Raw genomic sequence first — 9,481 nt, 5'->3', positions numbered from 1 at the left:
ACAGATCTTATAAGTCACTATCAAGACCCCGTGAACAAGCATCAGCAATATTAGTAACCCGCTTCAATACAGCGCGTATACTAATAGGACATAGAAACAAAGCCCATTGATCTCAGGTATCAAAATATTTAAATAAATTACGGGATAACCTTATAGCTATAAAGCAAAGGTACGACTTAAAAATTTCAGTACCAACTATCCTAAACACACCGTTGAAGATAGAAGCTAGAGAAGAGTCAGAATCATCACATCCACCAGTACAAGCTGGGGCTGACGACCCTATCTCTACAGATCCCGATATAGAGGAAAAAGATATAAACAACCTGACTATTCCGGCAGTCCTTATTCAATTTTAATTATCAGACCGGGAATCGACCGACTCGGATTCTCACAACAGCATTGTAGAAATAAATCCGACCACAATGGCTGAGGGGATAATTGCCCAAAGGGCATACATTAAAGATATATCGAATGCCATCCCGGAGTTTAACGGGCAAAGGATACACCTTCAGAGATTCGTAACAGCTTTGAAGTTGGTTAACCTTACGAAAGGTACATTCGAGGTTTTGGATGTAGAAGTCATCAAATCCAAAATAATTGGATAGACATTATACAGAGTCCAAAACGAAACCACAATATTTAATTAAAAAACTGCAAGATACTATAGTCGGAGAAACATCCGACGTGGTTAAAGCCAAAATGGCAAAAACAATCCAAAAGGGTAAGACTGCAGAAAAATTCACCACAGAAATTGACAACCTACGAAAGCTCCTTGAAGCTTCGTACACGCTGACAAATTCAGCACCAAGGAAGCCATCACCACAATGGTCAAAAATTGTGAGCATAGCCGCCTCAAAACAATATTGGAAGCAGGCAATTTTGCAACCATGAACGAAGCCGTCGCCAAGTATATACAATGTAGTACTGAAATGACAGGCAATGCCAATTCCATATTGTACACCCAACGTGGAATTAATTATCGCGGTAATAATTATAATAACAATTATCGCGGTAGAGGTAATAATCGAGGTAATTATAACAATACCAGATATTATCAGAATAACGGATATAATCAAAACGATGGTTATAACAGAAATAACAATAACGGATATAATCAAAACAATGGTTATAACAGAAATAATAATAACCGAAATAACAGTTATTACAGAAACAACAACCGTGGTGGAAACAACAACGGCGGAAACAGCCGTGGGGAAAACAACAACAACCACAATAACAACGTTAGGGTAGCACAAACAAATTCGGGAAACTCCCAACCACCTTTAGATACACGACAGTAAACAACATAAAAATGCACACTCTAAATCTCAGTCAAAATACATTCGTCACTTTCATGAACGTAGCATCAAGAAAGGAATTAGTTTTCCTACTAGACACAGGTGCGGAAATATCCATATTGAAGGAAAATTCCGATAATTTTCAAAACATTCAAGATAATCACATCATAAACATACAGGGTATAAATCAGGATGTTACCAAATCAAAAGGGTTAACTTGAAATTCAAACTTCAAAGTACATAATGCCACATGATTTCCATATCGTAAATATGCAATTCGCTATTCCATGTGATGGAATACTAGGAATCGATTTTATCAAAAGATACAACTGTCAATTAGACTTCAAGCCGTCTGAAGACTGGCTTATAATAAGACCAAATAACCTAAAATATCCAATTTATGTTCAAATAACATACAGTTCTGGCAACAATTCCCTAATTCTGCCAGCAAGATCCCAAGTCGTGCGAAAAATCGAAATAAATTCAGAAGAAGTCAGTGTATTAATTCCGAATCAAGAAATTCAGCATGGTATCTATATCGCAACAGTCCAAAATGCATATATAAGATTACTAAATACCACAAACACAGATCAAGTAGTTTATATCAAAAATATTCATCATGAACCACTTTCAAACTGCGAAGTAGTAAAAACTGACTCAGAAACCAGACAAAAAATTGTATTATCCCAACTTGCAAGAAACTTCCCGCCTCAATTCAATGAACAACTTACAACATTATGCACCCAGTATAGAGCACTACAGAACAAGAATTAGCATCCATTCATTGGGCAATAACACACTTCAGACCATATATTTATGGTATACACTTCACTGTCAAAACAGACCATAGAGCACTTACCTACTTATTTTCAATGGTAAATCCCAGTTCCAAACTAACACGAATGAGACTTGAATTGGAGGAATATAATTTTACGGTAGAGTATCTAAAGGGTAAAGATAACTATGTAGCCGATGCGCTCTCTAGAATAACCATCACAGACTTAAAAAATATACAAACAAACAATACAATTCTGAAAGTCACTACCAGAAACCAAAGTAGACAATAATCCTGCGCAGGAAAAGAACAAATAGAATTGCATAAGCAATATCTAGAAAAAGCTTCAAAGCCCAACGTATATGAAGTCATTAATAACGATGAAGTACGTAAAGTAGTGACCTTGCATGTAAATTATAAAATGTGTTTATTTAAGCACGGAAAGAAAATTACAGCAAGATATGATGTTAGCGATTTGTATACTAATGGAACCATTGACTTAGGTCAATTTTTTCAAAGGCTTGAAAAGCAGACCGGTATTCACAAAGTCAGGCAACTCAAAGTGGCACCGTGGGAAAATATCTTTGAACATGTTTCAATTGATAATTTTAAAATTATGGGCAATAATATATTGAAATCATTGAGAGTAGCGCTACTCAACCCGGTGACCGTAATAAAAAATAATAAAGAAAAAGAAGCTATATTGTCTACATTCCATGATGATCCAATACAAGGTGGTCATACAGGCATTACAAAAACCTTGGCCAAGGTCCAGAGACACTATTACTGGAAAAATATGTCCAAAGACATAAAAGAGTACATAAAGAGCCAAAAGTCGAAAACGACTAAACATACTAAGACCCCACTAACTATAACCAAAACTCCACAAAGAGCTTTTGATATAGTAATTGTAGATACTATAGGTCCCCTTCCAAAATCAAATAATGGAAATATATACGCAGTAACACTCATCTGCGATTTAACTAAATACCTAGTAGCTATACCTATACCAAATAAAAGTGCAAATACAGTAGCAAAAGCTATATTTGAAGATTTTATTCTAAAGTACGGTCCAATGAAGACGTTCATTACGGACATGGGAACAGAATATAAAAATTCAATTATTGGAGATCTATGTAAATACTTACATATTAAAAACATAACTTCAACTGCACACCACCACCAGACTGTTCATTCGTTCATACATCTCAGTTGACAAAACAGATTGGGATGTATGGCTGCGATACTTCGTCTATTGTTTTAATACAACCCCATCTATGGCACATGACTATTGTCCATATGAGCTAGTTTTTGGTAAAATTTCAAATCTACCAAAACATTTAAATAGCATAGATAAAATAAAACCCTTTATAATATAGAAGATTATGCTAAGGAATCCAAATTTAGATTAGAACAGGCATTTAAGAGAGCTAGACTAATGCTAGAATCTCAAAGGTTAAAACAAAAAATTAGTTACGATAAAACTAGTTTAGATTTCGATTTAAAAATAGGAGATCAGGTTTTATTGAAAAATGAAACAGGACATAAGTTAGATTTCAAATATACAGGTCCTTATAAGGTAGAACCAAAGACCAATATATTTTGCACACGAGTTTTTTGTGCTGGCTTTTCAACTGGCTTTTCGCTCTCTGCCCAAAAGCCAGCGAGAGAGCGCCCTACAGCCAGCCGCTCTTTTGCGCGCGTACTGCGACAGCCGACGAATGTATGTGATGTGCACACAAGAGAAGAAATTCGATGCAGCGCGCTGTCGAAATATACTCTTTATTTTAAAATTATAACATTATTAAAAATACTTATATTGTATTGCCTTTATATTTACTTTATTTACTAATTATTCGAATGTAAAATTTTTTTTAGTAATGACCAAATATTTCTAAGTATAAAAAAAAAACATAATTTATTTCATACATGACTTCACATTGGAATAATTGTCATTAGGGTATTCAGCATGCGACGTGTGAACGATTTTTAGGAGCCTCAGAAATTTTGCGATTGAACAGGATGAATATTTTTATATTTATTGTATTTTAAATATATGGATTAAAAAATATGTGGTATTATACCCTTGCAGAGGGTATTATAATTTTGGTCAAAAGTGTGCAACGCAGTGAAGGAGAAATCTCCGACCCTATAAAGTATATATATTCTTGATCAGGATCACCTCCTGAGTTGATATAAGCATGTCCGTCTGTCCGTCTGTCCGTCCGTCCGTCTGTCCGTCTGTCTGTCCGTCTGTCTGTTTCTACGCGAACTAGTCTCTCAGTTTTAAAGATATCGAATTGAAACTTTGCACACACCCTTCTTTCCTTTGCACGCAGTATATAAGTCGGAACGGCCGGGATCGGCCGACTATATCCTATAGCTGCCATATAACTGATTGTTCGGAAGTGCCATAACTTTGGTGTTTGTAAAGTTAGGAAGTTGGGTTTTTCTATGGGTTTTATATTTGGCCAATCAATCCGACCTACCAAATTTCATAAGGATCGGCCGACTATATCCTACAGCTGCCATATAACTGAACGATCGGAAATGCCATAACTTTGTTGTTTTTAAAGTTAGGAAGTTGGGATTTTTATGAGTGTTAAGAATGCATCATATGAATAATTTTGGAGAATATAATTTACAGAATATTCTGCAAGGGTATTTCAACTTCGGCTCCGCCCGAAGTTAGCTTTCCTTTCTTGTTATATTATACGTATTATAATAACATTATATAAAATTATTATCATAATATAAATTAAATTTATATAAATATTTGTAAATTAAAATTTTTTAATTATTTAGAAAAAAGAGAAACCCAAAGGGGAAACAAAAAAGGTTTAAATAATTTAAGTAGTCAATATATTGAATATACTATTTAATAATTAAAATAGTTAATATATTAATTATACTACCTAATTAAAATAGTTAATATACAAATACATACTTAAATATTATATAAACATTTTATAAAAATTACCCATTTGTAGTATTTCTTATGAATATTAAATTTGGTTAAATGATTTTGCGCCTTTTAATTTGATTTGTAAAACGCGCGCTTTTGGGTGAATTGTAAGCGACACTAATAAATAAATAATATTTTATTGAAAAATTAAAAAAAAATGGCACCGAAAAAACATTCTAAACAAGAAAGAAAGCTAACTTCGGGCGGAGCCGAAGCTGATATACCCTTGCAGAATATTCTGTAAGTTATATTCTCCAAAATCGGATCGGTTATTCATATGATGCTATCTTAATACTCAGAAAAAATCCCAACTTTAAAAACACCAAAGTTATGTCATTTCCAATCGTTCAGTTATATGGCAGCTATAGGATATAGTCGGCCGATCCTTATGAAATTTAGCAGGTCGGATTGATTGGCCACAAATAAAACCCATAGATAATCCCAACTTCCTAACTTTACAAACACCAAAGTTATGGCATTTCCGATCAATCAGTTATATGGCGGCTATAGGATATAGTCAGCCGATCCTTATGAAATTTGGTAGGTCAGACTGATCGGCCAAAAATAAAACCCATAGAAAATCCCAACTTCCTAACTTTAAAAACATCAAAGTTGTGGCATTTCCGATCGTTCAGTTATATGGCAGCTATATGATATAATGGCCCGATCCGGCTCGTTCCGACTTATATACTACCTGCAATAGAAAGACAACTTTTGGGAAAGTTTCAAGCAGATAGCTTTAAAACTGAGGAACTAGTTTGCGTAGAAACGGACGGACGGACAGACGGACGGACAGACGGACGGAGAGACGGACGGACAGACGGACAGACGGACATGGCTATATCGACTCTCCTGGTGATGCTGATCAAGAATATATATACTTTATTGGGTCGGAAATGTCTCCTTCACTGCGTTGCAAACTTTTGACTGAAATTATAATACCCTCTGCAAGGGTATAAAAATATAACAAAACGCTTTCGACAACTTGGAAAAAAGTTATAAATATGTATGTACGTAATATTAAATATAAATAGGATATCCTGTAGCTTAGTTTTATAATTCAATTCGTGTTATTATAAATAGTTTAACTTTTTATAAAATAATAATATTAGCTTTAAATATTTATTAGGTATACAAAAAAACGATGGATAAATAAAAATGAATATCTGGATATTAAATTAAATGTTTCGTTTTATATATTTAAATTAATTATAACAAGAAAGGAAAGCTAACTTCGGGCGGAGCCGAAGTTGAAATACCCTTGCAGAATATTCTGCAAATTATATTCTCCAAAATCATTCATAATGCATTCTTAATACTCATAAAAAATCCCAACTTCCTAACTTTAAAAGCACCAAAGTTATATCATTTCCAATCGTTCAGTTATATGGCAGCTATAGAATATAGTCGGCCGATCCTTATGAAATTTGATATGTCGGATTGATTAGGCAAAAATAAAACCCATAGAAAATCCCAACTTCCTAACTTAACAAACACCAAAGTTATGGCATTTCCGATCAATCAGTTATATGGCAGCTATAGGATATAGTCGGCCGATCCTTATGAAATTTGGTAGGTCGGATTAATTGGCCAAATATAAAACCCATAGAAAATCCCAACTTCCTAACTTTACAAACACCAAAGTTATGGCATTTCCGATCAATCAGTTATATGGCAGCTATAAGATATAGTCGGCCGATCCTTATGAAATTTGGTACGTCGGATTGATTGGCCAAATATAAAACCCATAGAAAGTCCCAACTTCCTAACTTAACAAACAGCAGAGTTATGGCATTTCCGATCAATCAGTTATATGGCAGCTATAGGATATAGTCGGCCGATCCCGGCCGTTCCGACTTATATACTGCGTGCAAAGGAAAGAAGGGTGTGTGCAAAGTTTCAATTCGATATCTTTAAAACTGAGAGACTAGTTCGCGTAGAAACAGACAGACGGACAGACAGACGGACAGACGGACAGACGGACAGACGGACAGACGGACAGACGGACAGACGGACATGGCTATATCAACTCAGGAGGTGATCCTGATCAAGAATATATATACTTTATAGGGTCGGAGATGTCTCCTTCACTGCGTTGCACACTTTTGACCAAAATTATAATACCCTCTGCAAGGGTATAAAAACATACCTTTTAACACAAACACAATAAAACTGCTTGAGTAAATAAGAATAGATTTAAATGCAGGTTGATAATATTAGATATGATGTTATTCGAATTAAAGTTTAATATATTTGAAAAAAAAATTAAATTTAATATTTCCATTTTAAAGTTAATAAAAACAGCCATGGATAAAAAAAAAGCGAAATATATTTAATTAAATATCCTTTAGATATATTCAATTTAAATATAGTTCGCTTTGTTTTTGTTTAATAATCATATTATATTCAAATCTATTAAGCTTTATTGAAAAATTTTTAAATTTAATAAGCCAGTTTTATTTGTTTTGATTTAAAAGTTTTGTTTTTAGCTTTAAGGGGTTATCCGGGTCTTGGAGCACGAAAAAAAACCTATTTTCGTGAATTTTTTTTTAAGATCTTACGACAATTTCACAAATTTCATTTATTGTACATTAATGTTTATGGTTTGACCAACATTGTGTAAAAATTTGAACCAAAAATTTTTAAAATTGAGCCGTTGAGACAGGCTTGAACTTGACCTCATAAAAAATTGTGTCCTTGCGGTAGGCAAAATATCTCCGCCAATTTTTATCTGAAATCAAAAAACTAAAATTATTCTGATAGTGAATGTGTCTCGCTTGTCCTCTAAGAGCCATTTTTTTTAAAAATTAAAAATTGAATTTTTTGTAGCGCTTTTCATATAAAGTGTCATTTTTTACGAAAATTTTGGCCATATTTTGGCTTACAAAATGAGTTGTAATTAAAAATTTAAAAAATCCCTCCGTTAAGGACAAGAGAATTATGTCTAAAAAAAAGTGTGCAAAAGCAGAAGTTTATCGGTGCAATAGTTTTTGAGAAATCGTGACTACCGACTTCAAAAAAATGGTTTTGAGAAAAACGCGTTTAAAGTGCCGCATCTGCCCGACGCCAGACCCCGAATGGCCCGTTGTGACGTTCGACGCCTGGGCTTTAAATTTCTCCCATTCCTACAGTTTTGCTTCGATCGACTTGAAATTTTCAGACAACATTCCTGAAACTTTGTACTATTATATAAAAAAGTTGGAAAAAAATGAATTTTTTGAAGTGTCAAGACCCGGATAACCCCTTAATTTAAATATGTAAAATGAAACTATGAATTAAATATGGAGATATTAATTTTTATGGTATATAAAAAAGTTTTACATCAAGCTTCATTGCCATATATACATAAATGCAATTTAAATAATCATCCTGTTCAATCATAGAAGTTCTTTTGACACACAATTAGTTTCTTAGTCCAGAAATGATTTCTGGACGAAAATCGTCTTTTGGAACAAATACGCACACATCCTTATTCGTGCAATTCTATTTTTAGATTTTTACGCTCCCAACTTTGTGCGAGCGGAGATAGCGGAATTTTCGTCGCCACCAAAAAACGAGCTGCATATTGCAAAACCAATGTATGGGCGTTACGCATCTTAGAGTTTATATTGGTCTTTGGTAGAACAAATAGGAGATAGAGATAACGTAACTATAATAAACAATAAAAAAAAAACAGTACATAAAGATAGATTTTTTTTATTTTTTTTTTACATTTGCATTTTATTTATTGGATCTTCTCTGAATTGAGACTAACAATAAGTATATAGAATCTTAAATTAAAAAGCTATCTGACAGTCAAGGTGACTGGCGCGAAAATTTAGGGCTCTAATAACTATTGCTGAGCTGGAAGGTCATTGCGTTGCTATCGGGTCCGGATGGAAGCCCTGGCTAGGCCCCTGGCGAGCTGGTTTGGATGAGAAGTTAGCTTGGTGTGGTAGGACGCTTTTTGTTTTGATATTTCATCTTTTACGGGTAGAATGCCAAGATCTCTGTGGATGTTGTCGTTCCGAACATACCAAGGTGCCCCAGTGATAGTTCTCAGGATTTTTGATTGTGCTCGCTGAATAATGTCGATGTTGCTGCTGCTCGCGTTTCCCCACAATTGGGAGCCGTAGGTCCAGACTGGCTTAAGCGTTGAATTGTAGAGCAGGACCTTGAAGTCCAGGCAGAGGGGGGAGCGCGCGTTTAAAAGCCAATGGAGACTGTTTGATTTTAGTTTTAGGTGAATTTTTTTAGCTTCGATATGTCTCCGCCATGTAAGTCTCCTGTCTAGGTGGATGCCAAGGTACGTTACATCTTCTGCTTGTGGAAGTGGCGTGTTATTCAGGGTTAGCGGGGGACACGTTTGTCTGTTAAGAGTAAACGTTATGTGTTTACACTTTTGCGCATTTATTTTTATACGCCAGTCTGATAACCACCTCTCCACTACAACGAGATGATCAG

This window comes from Drosophila rhopaloa, unplaced genomic scaffold, assembly GCF_018152115.1.
Source record: "Drosophila rhopaloa isolate 14029-0021.01 unplaced genomic scaffold, ASM1815211v1 contig_152, whole genome shotgun sequence".
Classification (NCBI taxonomy): Eukaryota; Metazoa; Arthropoda; class Insecta; order Diptera; family Drosophilidae; genus Drosophila; species Drosophila rhopaloa.
The sequence above is the reverse complement of the archived record's forward strand: the minus strand, read 5'-3'. Positions refer to the sequence as shown.